Raw genomic sequence first — 17,713 nt, 5'->3', positions numbered from 1 at the left:
CGAGGTCAAAGCGCTGAGGTTCCCGCGCTGAGGTCACAGCGCTGAGCTCACTTCGCTGAGGTTCCCACACTGAGGTCACATCGCTTAGGTGACATCGCTGAGGTTCCCGCGCTGAGGTCACAATGCTGAGGTTCCCACACTGAGGTTCCCACGCTGAGTTCACATTGTTTAGGTTCCCGCGCTGAGGTCACATCACTGAAGTTCCCGTGCTGAGGTCACAGCGCTGAGTTTCCCGCACTGAGGTCACATCGCTGAGGTTCCCACGCTGAGGTCTCATCGCTTAGGTGACATCGGTGAGGTTCCCGCGCTGAGGTTCCCACGCTGAGGTCACATCGCCGAGGTTTTCAAGCTGAGGTCACATCCCTTAGGAGACATCGCTGAGATTCCCGCACTGAGGTCACAGTGCTGAGGTTCCCGCGCTGAGGTTCCCACGCTGAGGTCACATCGCTGAGGTACCCGCGCTGAGGTTCCCACACTGAGGTCACATCGCCGAACTTCATGCGCTGAGGTCACATTGCTGAGGTTCCCGCGCTGAGGTAACATCGCTGAGGTTCCCGCGCTGAGGTCACATCGCCCAGGTTCCCGCGCTAAGGTCACATCGCTGAGGTTACATCGCTGAGGTTCCCGCGCTAAGGATCCCGCGCTTAGGTGACATCTCTGAGGTTCCCGTGCCGAGGTTCCCGCGCTGAGGTCACAGCGGTGAGGTTCCCGCGCTGAGGTCACAGCGCTGAGGTTCCCGCGCTGAGGTCACAGCGCTGAGGTTCCCGCGCTTAGGTCACAATGCTGAGGTTCCCACGCTGAGGTTCCCACGCTGAGCTCACATTGCTGAGGTTCCCGCGCTGAGGTCACAACGCTGAGTTTCCCGCGCTGAGGTCACACTGCTGAGGTTCCTACCCTGAGGTTCCCGCGATGAGGTTCCCACGCTGAGGTTCCCACACTGAAGTCACATCGCTGAGGTTCCCGCGCTGAGGTCACAGCGCTGAGGTTCCCGCGCTGAGGTCACAGCGCTGAGGTTCCCGCGCTGAGGTTCCCGCGCTGAGGTCACATCGCTGAGGTTCCCGCACTGAGGTCACAGCGCTGAGGTTCCCGCGCTGAGGTCACAGCGCTGAGGTTCCCGCGATGAGGTCACATCGCTGAGATTCCCGCACTGAGGTCACATCGCTGAGGTCACATCGCTGACGTTCCCGCGCTGAGTTCACACTGCTGAGGTTCCCACGCTGAGGTTCCCACACTGAGGTGACATCGCTTAGGAGACATCGCTGAGGTTCCTGCGCTGAGGTTCCCGCGCTGAGGTCACATCGCCGAGGTTCCTGCGCTGAGGTCACATCCTTTAGGTTCTAGCGCTTAGGTCACATCGCTGAGGTTCCCACGCTGAGGTCACATCGCTTAGGAGACATCGCTGAGGTTCCTGCGCTGAGGTTCCCACACTGAAGTCACAGCGCTGAGGTTCCCGCGCTGAGGTCACATCGCTGAGGTTCCCGCGCTGAGGTCACATCGCTGAGGTTCCCGCGCTGAGGTCACATCGCTGAGGTTCCTGCGCTGAGTTGACATCGCTGAGGTTCCCACACTGAGGTGACATCGCTGAGGTTCCCGTGCCGAGGTTCCCGCGCTGAGGTCACATCGCTGAACTCATATAACTGAGGTTCCTGCGCTGAGGTTCCCGCACTGACTTTCCCGAGCTGATGTCACATTGTTTAGGTTCCCGCGCTGAGGTCACAATGCTGAGGTTCCCACGCTGAGGTTCCCATGCTGAGGTCACATTGTTTAGGTTCCCATGGTGATGTCACATCGCTGAGGTTCCCGCGCTGAGGTCACAATGCTGAGGTTCCCACGCTGAGGTTCCCATGCTGAGGTCACATTGTTTAGGTTCCCATGGTGATGTCACATCGCTGAGGTTCCCGCGCTGAGGTCACACTGCTGAGTTTCCCGCGCTGAGGTTCCCGCGCTGAGTTTCCCGCGCTGAGGTCACATTGTTTAGGTTCCCGCACTGAGGTCACACTGCTGAGGTTCCAGCCCTGAGGTCACACTGCTGAGTTTCCCGTGCTGAGGATCCCGCGCTGAGTTTCCCGCGCTGAGGTCACATCACTGAGTTTCCCGCGCAGAGGTCACACTGCTGTGGTTCCCGCGCTGATGTCACACTGCTGAGGTTCCCACGCTGAGGTTCCCATGCTGAGGTCACATCGCTGAGGTTCCTGCGCTGAGGTTCCCGCGCTGAGGTCACATCGCCCAGGTTCCTGCGCTGAGGTCACATCGCTGAGGTTCCCGCACTGAGGTCACATCGCTGAGGTTCCTGCGCTGAGGTTCCCACGCTGAGGTCACATAGCTGACCTTTTCAAGCTGAGGTCACATCGCTTAGGAGACATCGCTGAGGTTCCCGCGCTGAGGTCACAGCGCTGAGGTTCCCGCGCTTAGGTCACAGCGCTGAGGTTCCCGCGCTGAGGTCACACTGCTGAGGTTCCTACCATGAGGTTCCCGCGCTGAGGTCACATCGCTGAGGTTCCCGCGCTGAGGTTCCCACACTGAAGTCACATCGCTGAGGTTCCCGCGCTGAGGTCACATTGCTGAGGTTCCCGCGATGAGGTCACATCACTGAGGTTCCCGCGCTGAGGTTCCCACACTGAGGTCACATCGCTGAGCTTCATGCGCTGAGGTCACATCGCTGAGGTTACATCGCTGAGGTTCCCGCGCTAAGGTTCCCGCGCTTAGGTGACATCTCAGAGGTTCCCGTGCCGAGGTTCCCGCGCTGAGGTCACAGCGCTGAGGTTCCTGCACTGAGGTCACAATGCTGAGGTTCCCACGCTGAGGTTCCCGCGCTGAGGTCACATCGCTGAGGTTCCCGCGCTGAGGTCACATCGCTGAGGTTCCCACGCTGAGGTCACATTGCTGAGGTTCCCGCGCTGAGGTCACATCACTGAGGTTCCCGCGCTGAGGTCACATCGCCCAGGTTCCCGCGCTGAGGTCACATCGCTGAAGTCACATCGCTGAGGTTCCCGCGCTAAGGTTCCCGCAGTTAGGTGACATCGCTGAGGTTCCCGCGCCGATGTCAAAGCGCTGAGGTTCCCGCGCTGAGGTCACAATGCTGAGGTTCCCACGTTGAGGTTCCCACGCTGAGGTCACATTGTTTAGGTTCCCGCACTGAGGTCACATCGCTGAGGTTCCCACGCTGAGGTCACATCGCTTAGGTGACATCGCTGAGGTTCCCGCGCTGAGGTTCCCGCACTGAGGTCACATCGCTGAGGTTCCCGCGCTGAGGTCACAGCGCTGAGGTTCCCGCGCTGAGGTTCCCACGCTGAGGTCACATTGTTTAGGTTCCCGCGCTGAGGTCTCATCACTGAGGTCGCATCGCTGAGGTTCCCACGCTGAGGTCACATCGCTGAGGTTCCCACGCTGAGGTCACATCGCTGATGTCACAGCGCTGAGGTTCCTGCGCTGAGGTCACATCGCTGAGGTTCCTGCGCTGAGGTCACAATGCTGAGGTTCCCGCGCTGAGGTTCCCACGCTGAGCTCACATTGCAGAGGTTCCCGCGCTGAGGTCACATCGCTGAGGTTCCCGCGCTGAGGTCACATCACTGAGGTTCCCGCGCTGAGGTTCCCGCGCTGAATTTCCCGCGCTGAGGTCACATTGTTTAGGTTCCCGCACTGAGGTCACACTGCTGAGGTTCCAGCCCTGAGGTCACACTGCTGAGTTTCCCGTGCTGAGGTTCCCGCGCTGAGTTTCCCGCGCTGAGGTCACACTGCTGAGGTTCCTACCCTGAGGTTCCCGCGCTGAGGTTCCAGCGATGAGGTTCCCACGCTGACGTTCCCACACTGAAGACACATCGCTGAGGTTCCCACGCTGAGGTCACATCGCTGAGGTTCCCACGCTGAGGTCACATCGCTGAACTCACATCGCTGAGGTTCCCGCGCTGAATTTCCCGCGCTGAGGTCACATTGTTTAGGTTCCCGCGCTGAGGTCACACTGCTGAGGTTCCTGCGCTGACGTCACATTGTTTAGGTTCCCGCGATGTGGTTCCCACGCTGAGGTTCCCATGCTGAGGTCACATTGTTTAGGTTCCCATGGTGATGTCACATCGCTAAGGTTCCTGCGCTGAGATCACATCGCTGAGGTTCCCGCGCTGAGGTCACACTGCTGAGGTTCCCGCGCTGATGTCACACTGCTGAGGTTCCCACGCTGAGGTTCCCATGCTGAGGTCACATCGCTGAGGTTCCCACGCTGAGCTTCCCACGCTGAGGTCACATTGTTTAGGTTCCTGCGCTGAGGTTCCCGCGCTGAGGTCACATCGCTGAGGTTCCTGCGCTGAGGTTCCCGCGCTGAGGTCACATCGCTGAGGTTCCCGCGCTGAGGTCACATCGCTGAGGTTCCTGCGCTGAGTTGACATCGCTGAGGTTCCCGCGCTGAGGTCACATCGCTGAGCTTCATGCGCTGAGGTCACAGCGCTGAGGTTCCCGTGCTGAGTTTCCCGCACTGAGGTCACATCGCTGAGGTTCCCACGCTGAGGTCACATCGCTTAGGTGACATCGCTGAGGTTCCCACGCTAAGGTCACTTCGCTGAGGTACCCGCGCTGAGGTCTCATCACTGAGGTCGCATCGCTGAGGTTCCCACGCTGAGGTTCCCACACTGAGGTCACAGCGCTGAGCTTCATGCGCTGATGTCACATCGCTGAGGTTCCCGCGCTAAGGTTCCCGCGCTTAGGTGACATCTCTGAGGTTCCCGTGCCGAGGTTCCCGCGCTGAGATCACAGAGCTGAGGTTCCCGCGCTTAGGTCACATCGCTGAACTCACATCGCTGAGGTTCCCGCGCTGAATATCCCGCGCTGAGATCACATTGTTTAGTTTCCCGCGCTGAGGTCACACTGCTGAGGTTCCTGCGCTGACGTCACATTGTTTAGGTTCCCGCGATGTGGTTCCCACGCTGAGGTTCCCATGCTGAGGTCACATTGTTTAGGTTCCCATGGTGATGTCACATCGCTAAGGTTCCTGTGCTGAGATCACATCGCTGAGGTTCCTGCGCTGAGGTCACATCACTGAGTTTACCGCGCAGAGGTCACACTGCTGAGGTTCCCGCGCTGATGTCACACTGCTGAGGTTCCCACGCTGAGGTTCCCATGCTGAGGTCACATCGCTGAGGTTCCCACGCTGAGCTTCCCACGCTGAGGTCACATTGTTTAGGTTCCTGCGCTGAGGTTCCCGCGCTGAGGTCACATCGCTGAGGTTCCTGCGCTGAGGTCACATCGCTGAGGTTCCCGCGCTGAGGTCACATCGCTGAGCTTCATGCGCTGAGGTCACATCGCTGAGGTTCCCGCGCTGAGGTCACATCGCTGAGGTTCCCGCGCTGAGGTCACATCGCTGAGGTTCCTGCGCTGAGGTCACATTGTTTAGGTTCCCGCGCTGAGGTCACATCGCTGAAGTTCCCGTGCTGAGGTCACAGCGCTGAGGTTCCCGCGCTGAGTTTCCCGCACTGAGGTCACATCGCTGAGGTTCCCACGCTGAGGTCACATCGCTTAGGTGACATCGCTGAGGTTCCCACGCTAAGGTCACTTCGCTGAGGTACCCGCGCTGAGGTCTCATCACTGAGGTCGCATCGCTGAGGTTCCCACGCTGAGGTTCCCACACTGAGGTCACAGCGCTGAGCTTCATGCGCTGAGGTCACATCGCTGAGGTTCCCGCGCTAAGGTTCCCGCGCTTAGGTGACATCTCTGAGGTTCCCGTGCCGAGGTTCCCGCGCTTAGATCACAGAGCTGAGGTTCCCGCGCTTAGGTCACAGCGCTGAGGTTCCCGCGCTGAGGTCACATCGCTGAGGTTCCCGCGCTGAGGTCACACTGCTGAGGTTCCTACCATGAGGTTCCCGCGCTTAGGTTCCAGCGATGAGGTTCCCACGCTGAGGTTCCCACACTGAAGTCACATCGCTGAGGTTCCCGCGCTGAGGTCACATCGCTGAGGTTCCCGTGCTGAGGTCACATCGCTGAGGTTCCCGCTCTGAGGTCACATCGCTGAGGTTACATCGCTGAGCTTCATGCACTGAGGTCACATCGCTGAGGTTACATCGCTGAGGTTCCCGCGCTGAGGTCACATTGCTGAGGTTCCCGCGCTGAGGTCACATCGCCCAGGTTCCTGCGCTGAGGTCACATCGCTGAAGTCACATCGCTGAGGTTCCCGCGCTAAGGTTCCCGCACTTAGGTGACATCGCTGAGGTTCCCGCGCCGATGTCAAAGCGCTGAGGTTCCCGCGCTAAGGTCACAGCGCTGAGCTCTCATCGCTGAGCTTCCCACACTGAGGTCACATCGCTTAGGTGACATCGCTGAGGTTCCCGCGCTGAGGTCACAATGCTGAGGTTCCCACGTTGAGGTTCCCACGCTGAGGTCACATTGTTTAGGTTCCCGCGCTGAGGTCACATCGCTGAAGTTCCCGCGCTGAGGTCACAGCGCTGAGGTTCCCGCGCTGAGTTTCCCGCACTGAGGTCACATCGCTGAGGTTCCCACGCTGAGGTCACATCGCTTAGGTGACATCGCTGAGGTTCCCGCGCTGAGGTTCCCACGCTGAGGTCACATCGCTGACGTTTTCAAGCTGAGGTCACATCGCTTAGGAGACATCGCTGAGGTTCCCGCGCTGAGGTCACAGCGCTGAGGTTCCCGCGCGGAGTTTCCCACGCTGAGGTCACATTGTTTAGGTTCCCGCGCTGAGGTCTCATCACTGAGGTCGCATCGCTGAGGTTCCCACGCTGAGGTCAAATCGCTGAGGTTTTCAAGCTGAGGTCACATCGCTGAGGTTCCCACGCTGAGGTCACATCGCTGAGGTTCCCACGCTGAGGTCACATCGCTGAGGTTCCTGCGCTGAGGTCACAATGCTGAGGTTCCCACGCTGAGGTTCCCACGCTGAGCTCACATTGCAGAGGTTCCCGCGCTGAGGTCACATCGCTGAGGTCACATCACTGAGGTTCCCGCGCTGAGGTTCCCGCGCTGAATTTCCCGCGCTGAGGTCACATTGTTTAGGTTCCCGCACTGAGGTCACACTGCTGAGGTTCCAGCCCTGAGGTCACACTGCTGAGTTTCCCGTGCTGAGGTTCCCGCGCTGAGTTTCCCGCGCTGAGGTCACACTGCTGAGGTTCCTACCCTGAGGTTCCCGCGCTGAGGTTCCAGCGATGAGGTTCCCACGCTGACGTTCCCACACTGAAGACACATCACTGAGGTTCCCGCACTGAGGTCACATCGCTGAGGTTCCCACGCTGAGGTCACATCGCTGAGGTTCCCGCGCTGAGGTCACATCGCTGAGCTTCATGCGCTGAGGTCACATCGCTGAGGTTCCCGCGCTGAGGTCACATTGCTGAGCTTCATGCGCTGAGGTCACATCGCTGAGGTTCCCGCGCTGAGGTCACATCGCTGAGGTTCCTGCGCTGAGTTGACATCGCTGAGGTTCCCGCGCTGAGGTCACAATGCTGAGGTTCCCGCGCTGAGGTTCCCGCGCTGAATTTCCCGCGCTGAGGTCACATTGTTTAGGTTCCCGCACTGAGGTCACACTGCTGAGGTTCCAGCCCTGAGGTCACACTGCTGAGTTTCCCGTGCTGAGGTTCCCGCGCTGAGTTTCCCGCGCTGAGGTCACACTGCTGAGGTTCCTACCCTGAGGTTCCCGCGCTGAGGTTCCAGCGATGAGGTTCCCACGCTGACGTTCCCACACTGAAGACACATCACTGAGGTTCCCGCACTGAGGTCACATCGCTGAGGTTCCCACGCTGAGGTCACATCGCTGAGGTTCCCGCGCTGAGGTCACATCGCTGAGCTTCATGCGCTGAGGTCACATCGCTGAGGTTCCCGCGCTGAGGTCACATTGCTGAGCTTCATGCGCTGAGGTCACATCGCTGAGGTTCCCGCGCTGAGGTCACATCGCTGAGGTTCCTGCGCTGAGTTGACATCGCTGAGGTTCCCACGCTGAGGTCACCTTGTTTAGGTTCCCGCGCTGAGGTCACATCACTGAAGTTCCCGCGCTGAGGTCACAGCGCTGAGGTTCCCACGCTGAGGTCACATCGCTTAGGTGACATCGCTGAGGTTCCCACGCTGAGGTCGCATCGCTGAGGTTCCCACGCTGAGGTTCCCACACTGAGGTCACAGCGCTGAGCTTCATGCGCTGAGGTCACATCTCTGAGGTTCCCGTGCCGAGGTTCCCGCGCTGAGATCACAGAGCTGAGGTTCCCGCGCTTAGGTCACAGCGCTGATGTTCCCGCGCTGAGGTCACACTGCTGAGGTTCCTACCATGAGGCTCCTGCGCTGAGGTTCCAGCGATGAGGTTCCCACGCTGAGGTTCCCACACTGAAGTCACATCGCTGAGGTTCCCGCGCTGAGGTCACATCGCTGAGTTTCCCGTGCTGAGGTCAGAGCGCTGAGTTTCCCGCGCTGAGGTCACAACGCTGAGGTTCCCACGCTGACGTTCCCACACTGAAGTCACATCGCTGAGGTTCCCGCACTGAGGTCACATCGCTGAACTCACATCGCTGAGGTTCCTGCGCTGAGGTCACATCGCTGAACTCACATCGCTGAGGTTCCCGCGCTGAGCTCACATCGCTGAGGTTCCCGCGCTGAGGTCACATCGCTGAGGTTCCCACGCTGAGCTCACATCGCTGAGGTTCCCGCGCTGAGGTCACATCGCTGAGGTTCCCGCGCTGAGCTCACATCGCTGAACTCACATCGCTGAGGTTCCTGCGCTGAGGTTCCCGCGCTGAATTTCCCGCGCTGAGGTCACATTGTTTAGTTTCCCGCGCTGAGGTCACACTGCTGAGGTTCCCGCGCTGACGTCACATTGTTTAGGTTCCCGTGATGTGGTTCCCACGCTGAGGTTCCCATGCTGAGGTCACATTGTTTAGGTTCCCATGGTGATGTCACATTGCTGAGGTTCCTGCGCTGAGATCACATCGCTGAGGTTCCCGCGCTGAGGTCACATCACTGAGTTTCCCGCGCAGAGGTCACACTGCTGAGGTTCCCGCGCTGATGTCACACTGCTGAGGTTCCCACGCTGAGGTTCCCATGCTGAGGTCACATCGCTGAGGTTCCCACGCTGAGCTTCCCACGCTGAGGTCACATTGTTTAGGTTCCTGCGCTGAGGTTCCCGTGCTGAGGTCACATCGCTGAGGTTCCTGCGCTGAGGTTCCCGCGCTGAGGTCACATCGCTGAGGTTCCTGTGCTGAGGTCACATCGCTGAGGTTCCTGTGCTGAGGTCACATCGCTGAGGTTCCCGCACTGAGGTCACAGCGCTGAGGTTCCCGCGCTGAGGTCACATTGCTGAGCTTCATGCGCTGAGGTCACATCGCTGAGGTTCCCGCGCTGAGGTCACATCGCTGAGCTTCATGCGCTGAGGTCACATCGCTGAGGTTCCCATGCTGAGGTCACATTGTTTAGGTTCCCATGGTGATGTCACATCGCTGAGGTTCCCGCGCTGAGGTCACACTGCTGAGGTTCCTACCCTGAGGTTCCCGCGCTGAGGTTCCAGCGATGAGGTTCCCACGCTGACGTTCCCACACTGAAGTCACATCGCTGAGGTTCCCGCACTGAGGTCACATCGCTGAACTCACATCGCTGAGGTTCCTGCGCTGAGGTCACATTGCTGAGGTTCCCACGCTGAGCTCACATCGCTGAGGTTCCCGCGCTGAGGTCACATCGCTGAGGTTCCCGCGCTGAGGTCACATCGCTGAACTCACATCGCTGAGGTTCCTGCGCTGAGGTTCCCGCGCTGAATTTCCCGCGCTGAGGTCACATTGTTTAGTTTCCCGCGCTGAGGTCACACTGCTGAGGTTCCCGCGCTGACGTCACATTGTTTAGGTTCCCGCGATGTGGTTCCCACGCTGAGGTCACATCGCTGAGGTTCATGCGCTGAGGTCACATCGCTGAGGTTCCTGCGCTGAGTTGAAATCGCTGAGGTTCCCGCGCTGAGGTCACAATGCTGAGGTTCCAATGCTGAGGTTCCCGCGCTGAGGTCACATCGCTGAAGTTCCCGCGCTGAGGTCACAGCGCTGAGGTTCCCGCGCTGATTTTCCCGCACTGAGGTCACATCGCTGAGGTTCCTGTGCTGAGGTCACATCGCTGAGGTTCCTGCGCTGAGGTTCCCGCGCTGAGGTTCCCACGCTGAAGTCACATCGCTGACGTTTTCAAGCTGAGGTCACATCGCTTAGGAGACATCGCTGAGGTTCCCGCGCTGAGGTCACAGCGCTGAGGTTCCAGCGCTGAGGTTCCCACGCTGAGGTCACATCGCTGAGGTACCCGCGCTGAGGTCTCATCACTGAGGTCGCATCGCTGAGGTTCCCACGCTGAGGTTCCCACACTGAGGTCAGAGCGCTGAGCTTCATGCGCTGAGGTCACATCGCTGAGGTTCCCGCGCTAAGGTTCCCGCGCTTAGGTGACATCTCTGAGGTTCCCGTGCCGAGGTTCCCACGCTGAGATCACAGCGCTGAGGTTCCCGCGCTGAGGTCACATCGCTGAGGTTCCCGTGCTGAGGTCACATCGCTGAGGTTCCCGCTCTGAGGTCACAGCGCTGAGGTTCCCACGCTGAGGTCACAGCGCTGAGGTTCCCGCGATGAGGTCACATCGCTGAGGTTCCCGCGCTGAGGTCACATTGCTGAGGTTCCCGCGCTGACGTCACATCGCTTAGGTGACATCGCTGAGGTTCCCGCGCTGAGGTTCCCACGCTGAGGTCACATCGCTGACGTTTTCAAGCTGAGGTCACATCGCTTAGGAGACATCGCTGAGGTTCCCGCGCTGAGGTCACAGCGCTGAGGTTCCAGCGCTGAGGTTCCCACGCTGAGGTCACATCGCTGAGGTACCCGCGCTGAGGTCTCATCACTGAGGTCGCATCGCTGAGGTTCCCACGCTGAGGTTCCCACACTGAGGTCACAGCGCTGAGGTTCCTGCGCTGAGGTCACATCGCTGAGGTTCCCGCGCTAAGGTTCCCGCGCTTAGGTGACATCTCTGAGGTTCCCGTGCCGAGGTTCCCACGCTGAGATCACAGCGCTGAGGTTCCCGCGCTGAGGTCACATCGCTGAGGTTCCCGTGCTGAGGTCACATCGCTGAGGTTCCCGCTCTGAGGTCACAGCGCTGAGGTTCCCGCGCTGAGGTCACAGCGCTGAGGTTCCCGCGATGAGGTCATATCGCTGAGGTTCCCGCGCTGAGGTCACATTGCTGAGGTTCCCGCACTGAGGTCACATTGCTGAGGTCACATCACTGAGGTTCCCGCGCTGAGGTTCCCACACTGAGGTCACATCACTGAGCTTCATGCACTGAGGTCACATCGCTGAGGTGACATCGCTGAGGTTCCCGCGCTAAGGTTCACGCGCTGAGGTCACATTGCTGAGGTTCCCGCGCAGAGGTCACATCGCTGAGGTTCCTGCGCTGAGGTCACAATGCTGAGGTTCCCACGCTGAGGTTCCCACGCTGAGCTCACATTGCTTAGGTTCCCGCCCTGAGGTCACATCGCCCAGGTTCCCGCGCTGAGGTCACATCGCTTAGGTGACATCGCTGAGGTTCCCGCACTGAGGTTCCCACGCTGAGGTCACATCGCTGACGTTTTCAAGCTGAGGTCACATCGCTGATGTCACAGCGCTGAGGTTCCTGCGCTGAGCTCACATTGCAGAGGTTCCCGCGCTGAGGTCACATCGCTGAGGTCACATCACTGAGGTTCCCGCGCTGAGGTTCCAACGATGAGGTCACATCGCCCAGGTTCCCGCGCTGAGGTCACATCGCTGAACTCACATCGCTGAGGTTCCCGCGCTGAGGTTCCCACGCTGAGGTCACATCGCTGAGGTTCCCACACTGAGGTCACATCGCTGAGGTTCCCACGCTGAGGTCACATTGCTGAGGTTCCCGCGCTGAGGTCACACTGCTGAGGTTCCCACGGTGAGGTCACAGCTCTGAGGTTCCCGCGCTGAGGTCACAGCGCTGAGATTCCCACGCTGAGGTTCCCACACTGAGGTCACATCGCTGAGGTTCCCGCGCTAAGGATCCCGCGCTTAGGTGACATCTCTGAGGTTCCCACGCTGAGGTTCCCACGCTGAGCTCACATTGCTGAGGTTCCCGCGCTGAGGTCACATCGCTGAGGTTCCCGCGCTGAGGTCACAACGCTGAGTTTCCCGCGCTGAGGTCACACTGCTGAGGTTCCTACCCTGAGGTTCCCGCGATGAGGTTCCCACGCTGAGGTTCCCACACTGAAGTCACATCGCTGAGGTTCCCGCGCTGAGGTCACATCGCTGAGGTTCCCGCACTGAGGTCACAGCGCTGAGGTTCCCGCGCTGAGGTTCCCGCGCTGAGGTCAAATCGCTGAGGTTCCCGCACTGAGGTCACATGGTTTAGGTTCCCGCGCTGAGGTCACATCGCTGAGGTTCCCACGCTGAGGTCACATCGCTTAGGAGACATCGCTGAGGTTCCTGCGCTGAGGTTCCCACACTGAAGTCACATCGCTGAGGTTCCCGCGCTGAGGTCACATTGCTGAGGTTCCCGCGCTGAGGTCACATCGCTGAGGTTCCCGCGCTGAGGTTCCCGCGCTGAGGTTCCCACGCTGAGGTCACATCGCTGAGGTTCCCGCGCTGAGGTCACATCGCTGAACTCATATCACTGAGGTTCCTGCGCTAAGGTTCCCGCACTGACTTTCCCGAGCTGATGTCACATTGTTTAGGTTCCCGCGCTGAGGTCACAATGCTGAGGTTCCCACGCTGAGGTTCCCATTCTGAGGTCACATTGTTTAGGTTCCCATGGTGATGTCACATCGCTGAGGTTCCCGCGCTGAGGTCACATCGCTGAGGTTCCTGCGCTGAGCTCACATCGCTGAGGTTCCCGCGCTGAGGTCACATCACTGAGTTTCCCGCGCAGAGGTCACACTGCTGAGGTTCCCGCGCTGATGTCACACTGCTGAGGTTCCCACGCTGAGGTTCCCGCACTGAGGTCACATCGTTGAGGTTCCCACACTGAGGTCACATTGTTTAGGTTCCCGCGCTGAGGTCACATCGCTTAGGTTCCTGCGCTGAGGTTCCCGCGCTGAGGTTACATCGCTGAGGTTCCCGCGCTGAGGTTCCCACGCTGAGGTCACATCGCTTAGGAGACATCGCTGAGGTTCCCGCGCTGATGTTCCCGCACTGAGGTCGCATCGCTGAGGTTCCCACGCTGAGGTTCCCACACTGAGGCCACATTGTTTAGGTTCACACGCTGAGGTCACATCGCTGAGGTCGCATCGCCGATGTTCCCGTGCTGAGGTTCCCTCGCTGAGGTGACATCGCTGAGGTTCCCGCGCTGAGGTCACATCGCTGACGTTCCCGTGCTGAGGTCACAATGGTGAGGTTCCCATGCTGAGGTTCACACACTGAGGTCTCATTGTTTAGGTTCCCGCGCTGAGGTCACATCGCTGAGGTTCCCGCGCTGAGGTCACATCGCTGAGGTTCTCGCGCTGAGGTCACAGTGCTGAGGTTCCCGCGCTGAGGTCACACTGCTGAGGTTCCCACGCTGAGGATCCCACACTGAGGTCACCTCGCTGAGGTTCCCGCGCTGAGGTCACATCGCTGAGGTTCCCGCGCTGAGGTCACATCACTGAGGTTACATCGCTGAGGTTCCCGCGCTGAGGTCTCATCACTGAGGTCACATCGCTGAGGTCACATCGCTCACTCAGGGGCCTTGTATGCAGGTCCCATGGATTGTTAAGGGTGTAGTTTGCAAAGTAACCACGGATTTTATCCCCACCCACCACCTGTTGTACCCCTGCAGAGTCCTGCCTCACGGCATGAAGGGCAGGGAGACCTGGCTGGTGAGAGCTGAGGCCCTGTGGAGATGTCCGAGACACAACAGCCATTACAGCCAAGGGTCACATAGAAGAGAAAGGAAAAAAGAGAACATTTAAAAGAGAACAGAATAGGTTTAGCTCTCCCTGTGACACATGACTCCTTTTGCTCTGCTGACTGCCTCTGCAGGCTGACCTACACGTAAGGAGTAGGGGCAGGTTCAGTTGTCCTACATGTGGCATCTTTTGGAATTTCGGTTGGCCTGAGGAATACCCCATCAGACTCCAAGAGGATCAACCTCAAATTTCAGCAGGTATTTCCATCTGAACAGCTCCTGCCTGTCCTCCATCTCCACTAAGGAGCTATTGTGGCTCAATAATTCGCATTAAGGTGCCTATGTTGTGGACACCTGAACTGAGGCCTGAGGAATCCCAGCTCCTGTGGGTCTGTGGCAGGCATGGGAGGGAGCTGAGATCCCTTTCCAGCCCCAGGAATAACAACCAGAATGAGAGGCTGCGGGCACTGCCTGCAGAGACACAGTGCTTAAAGGCAGGCAGAAGTGGCAGCATGCCCAGAGCTCACCGGGGGAGAAGACTTCCCAGCCCTGCACCCGGTAAGTCTCTGGCTGGAGGGCAATGCAGCCGCAGTTCCTGGAGGCAGGAGAAGCCGGGGGTGCAGGCAGGGGTGTCCAGGGCTGTGGTGCAGAGCAGGGTCCCTGCTGTGCCCCAGGGGCTGTGTGCCGGGGCAGGGCCTCTGCCGCCTGCCAGGCTCAGCACTCAGCCTGCCCGGGGAGCTGCCCAGGGCGCTGCGGGGAGAAGCTGCGGGTGGAAGGAGCCCCCCCTGGCAGGGCAGGGTCCTGCTGCTGCTGGGAGGCTGCTTCCTGGGGCAGCCTGCTCAGAGACACACAGCACACCCACAGGGCATTTCACATTTATTTATTTATTTATTTATTTATTTATTTATTCACGAGGATGGTCAAGGCAGGAATTTTCTGCTTCCTTTTCCCTTTCCAGCACTTGCAGGATTGGGTGAGGTTGCAGAAAGAAATGGAAAAGGAACTGTGAAGTTCCAACACATCTCTAAGATTCCTGAACTGTTCCTTTGATGATCAGTGGGCTTGTAAGAAGGCTTATAAATTGCCTACAGCCTCTCCTTTGTTTATGGCCAGCTTCATTGGCAACTTTGCTGTACCTGTCAGGGCTTTCTGACAGGCTGTTTTCTATCTGCAAAGATGGATATGCACCTAGGCAGTGCTCTGGGAACTGCTGGTTTCTGAAGGGCAAAGAGGTTGGCAGGAGGGCTCTGAACACAGGTGGGGAAAAGACCATGGGACATGGAAACATCCCCCAGTTATAAAATCTTCAGGCAGAAGAAATATGATTAGGGAATGAGAAGAAAGAAAAACCGGATTTGTAGTCAGAGGGAGAACTTCTCAGAAAAGTCTGTATTATTCCCTACGTTGCAGCCCCCTTCCTCTGAGCAAGCCCTCTTGCCTCCTGTCCCACACAGGAAAGCCTCTGCAGTCACTGCTGTGTGTCCAGGGCATGAAGCACGTCCTCTGCAGCCACAGTTCCAGCAGAGCAGAGGTGCATCTCTCCAGCCACGTGCCCATTTCCCTCTGTGGTGCAGGGGGGCTGAGAGCAGCAGCCTGGGGCTGTGGGCAATGCTTTCTGTGAGGCTGGGGAATGAGCTGACTTTCCCTTAATGAGACACCATCATTAGGACACTTGTCTGTCTCCCTGGGATGTCCTTCCAAGGTGTGCGCTGCCCTGCAGGATAGAAATCTTTTCCGTAGTATCTCTGTGTTATGTGAATGCCCCAGGAAGAAGCAGAGATATGCTGCATGTGAGGACATGCTGTTGGGTTGGTGAAATAAATGATAAGTGTCCTTGGCAAGAGGCGTGGTGCTGAGACCTTGCTTAGGTACCTTGAGAAAGGCTGCGCACTGATAGATTGGCAGTGGGTTCCTCTGCTCTTAGCAGTGTCTGATTTCTTTGAAGTGTACCATAAATGTGATTGCCCTCCATTAACAAAAGCTGGAAGATCACGGCCATTGGGAACAAGCCCAACCAGCTCCCCTCACCCTGCTCTGAGCTAAAGGGAATCCCTTTGCCTCTCAGGTCTCAGGCCAATACATTTTCCCTGCCCCTCTGCCAAGGCAATGCTGTGGAATTCCCCAGATTATCAAACTCTCCTGCTCAGAATCAGAGTACCATAGGGAAGATGGTGTCTGTTCAGTATTTGGTTGGTTTGTTTTCATTGTGCTCTCCTGTCTGCAGATTTTCAGGGCTGTGCTGAGGATTCCCTTTGAGCATGTATGGCTTAAAGCCTTTTGACATGTGCCTTCCTCACATGACTGTGAGGCAGGCATTCCATGGTACTTTGTCAGCACTGGATTTTTTTCCTACGTGAAGCCTCCCTCCACCTACTCCCCATCCCTGGGCCTGGTGGTGGCAGTTCTGTACTCAGTGATGCCTCCAGCACTGAACCCTCTCATCTACAGCATGAGGAACCAGGAGCTCAAGGATACAGTATGGAAACTGCTGACTGGGTGTTTATCAGTGGCCACAGACTGTCTGCCTTCTTCTGCAGATGGCTCCAAGTATTATTCATGACAGGCCATCTTGCCTTTCCATATGGCGTTTGTCTCTTCCATTTTCCTTTCTGCCCTTGTGATATTGTTGCCTACACAAAAATGCCCTTTTTCATTCCTTCCTGCCTGAGTATCACCCTTTCTGTGTGACCCAGGATTTCTGTAGTCAAGGAGCCAGGATCTCTGTGTATTTTAACCAAATAAATGTTGGTCTGAGACCCATTCTGAGTTGATCAGGAGTGAATGGGAACTGGAGCTGTGGTGGCAGTGCCCAGAGCCCTGCAGCAGCCTGCGATGGGCACTGCCGTGGGACCAGCCCAGCCTAGGCTACTGGGCTGGGCTGGGCTGGGGAGAGGGCAGGGAGGTGGGAGAGCTGGGGGGCAGCTGAGCTGGGCTGGAAGCTTCCCAGTAGAGAGAAACATCCGTGTCGAGCTGGGATATGCGACCGTGCAGAGGGAGGACAGGCACTGCTGGCTTTGGATCGCGTGGCAGAGATCAAAGACAGGCTGGTGCAGGAGGGAGGCAGCTGGGCTGTGCCCTGCTGGCACGGACAGACCAGGAGGGTGGCCCAGGGCCTTTGTACCTGAAGCCTCTCTTGTCAGCCATGTCACAGCCCCTTTTCCGCTCTCAGCTCCTTGTTCCCTCACAAAATACCCCCTCACAGTCCCTGTCCCCTCATGAAGTGTCCCTTAACCCCTCATCCCCTCACAAAATGCCCCCTCACAGCCCCTCATCCCCTCACAAAATATCCCCTCACAGCCCCCTCTCCCCTCACGAAGTGTCCTTTAACTCCTCATCTCCTCACAAAATGCCCCTCACAGCCCCTTTTTCCCCTCACGGCCCCTTTTTCCCCTCACAAAATGTCCCCTCACACACCATTGCCTCAGGATTTGTCCCCTCACAGCCCCTTTTCCCCTCACAAAGTGTCCTTTAACCCCTCATCTCCTCACAAAACGTCCCCTCACAGCCTGTTCCCTCACAAAATGCCCCTCACAGCCCCTTTTTCCCCTCACAACCCCGCATCCCCTCACCGCCAGACGCCCCCCAGAGCCTCGCACCCCTTCTCCAAACCCACCTGAGCCCCCCCAGCCGCCCATTTTCCCCAAAATCCCAAAAAATCCCCTCAGACCCCCCTCAAATTCCCCCCACCCCCCCCGCACCGGCCGCAGCCTCCGCCGCCATCGCTCCCGCCGGACCGTTTGAAGCCGCGGGGCGGGAGCCAATGGGAGGCCGGCGAGCGCGCATGCGCAGTGCGGGCAGCCCGGCGGGGCAGGACGAAATGGCGTCGGTTGCCCGGCAACGGGGGGGAGGGGACAACATGGCGGCGGTTGCCTGGCAACGGGGAGAGGGGACAAAATGGCGGCGGTTGCCTGGCAACGGG

General features: G+C 58.6%; 1 protein-coding gene across 1 annotated transcript in view; it reads right to left on the bottom strand.

Moving 5' to 3' along the window:
- Positions 1-17,638, bottom strand: part of LOC137847108 (olfactory receptor 14A16-like) — a 185,758-nt gene extending 168,120 nt beyond the window's left edge. Inside the window, exon 1 of the mRNA XM_068665388.1 lies at positions 17,493-17,638. The gene's annotated coding sequence lies outside the window, so the exon portion shown is untranslated. The remainder of the gene's footprint in view (positions 1-17,492) is intronic.
- Positions 17,639-17,713: the final 75 nt, after the last annotated feature.

The sequence above is a fragment of the Anas acuta genome, chromosome W, assembly GCF_963932015.1.
Source record: "Anas acuta chromosome W, bAnaAcu1.1, whole genome shotgun sequence".
Lineage (NCBI taxonomy): Eukaryota > Metazoa > Chordata > Aves > Anseriformes > Anatidae > Anas > Anas acuta.
Note: the sequence above shows the minus strand (reverse complement) of the source record. Positions and strands in the feature narration are given on the sequence as shown.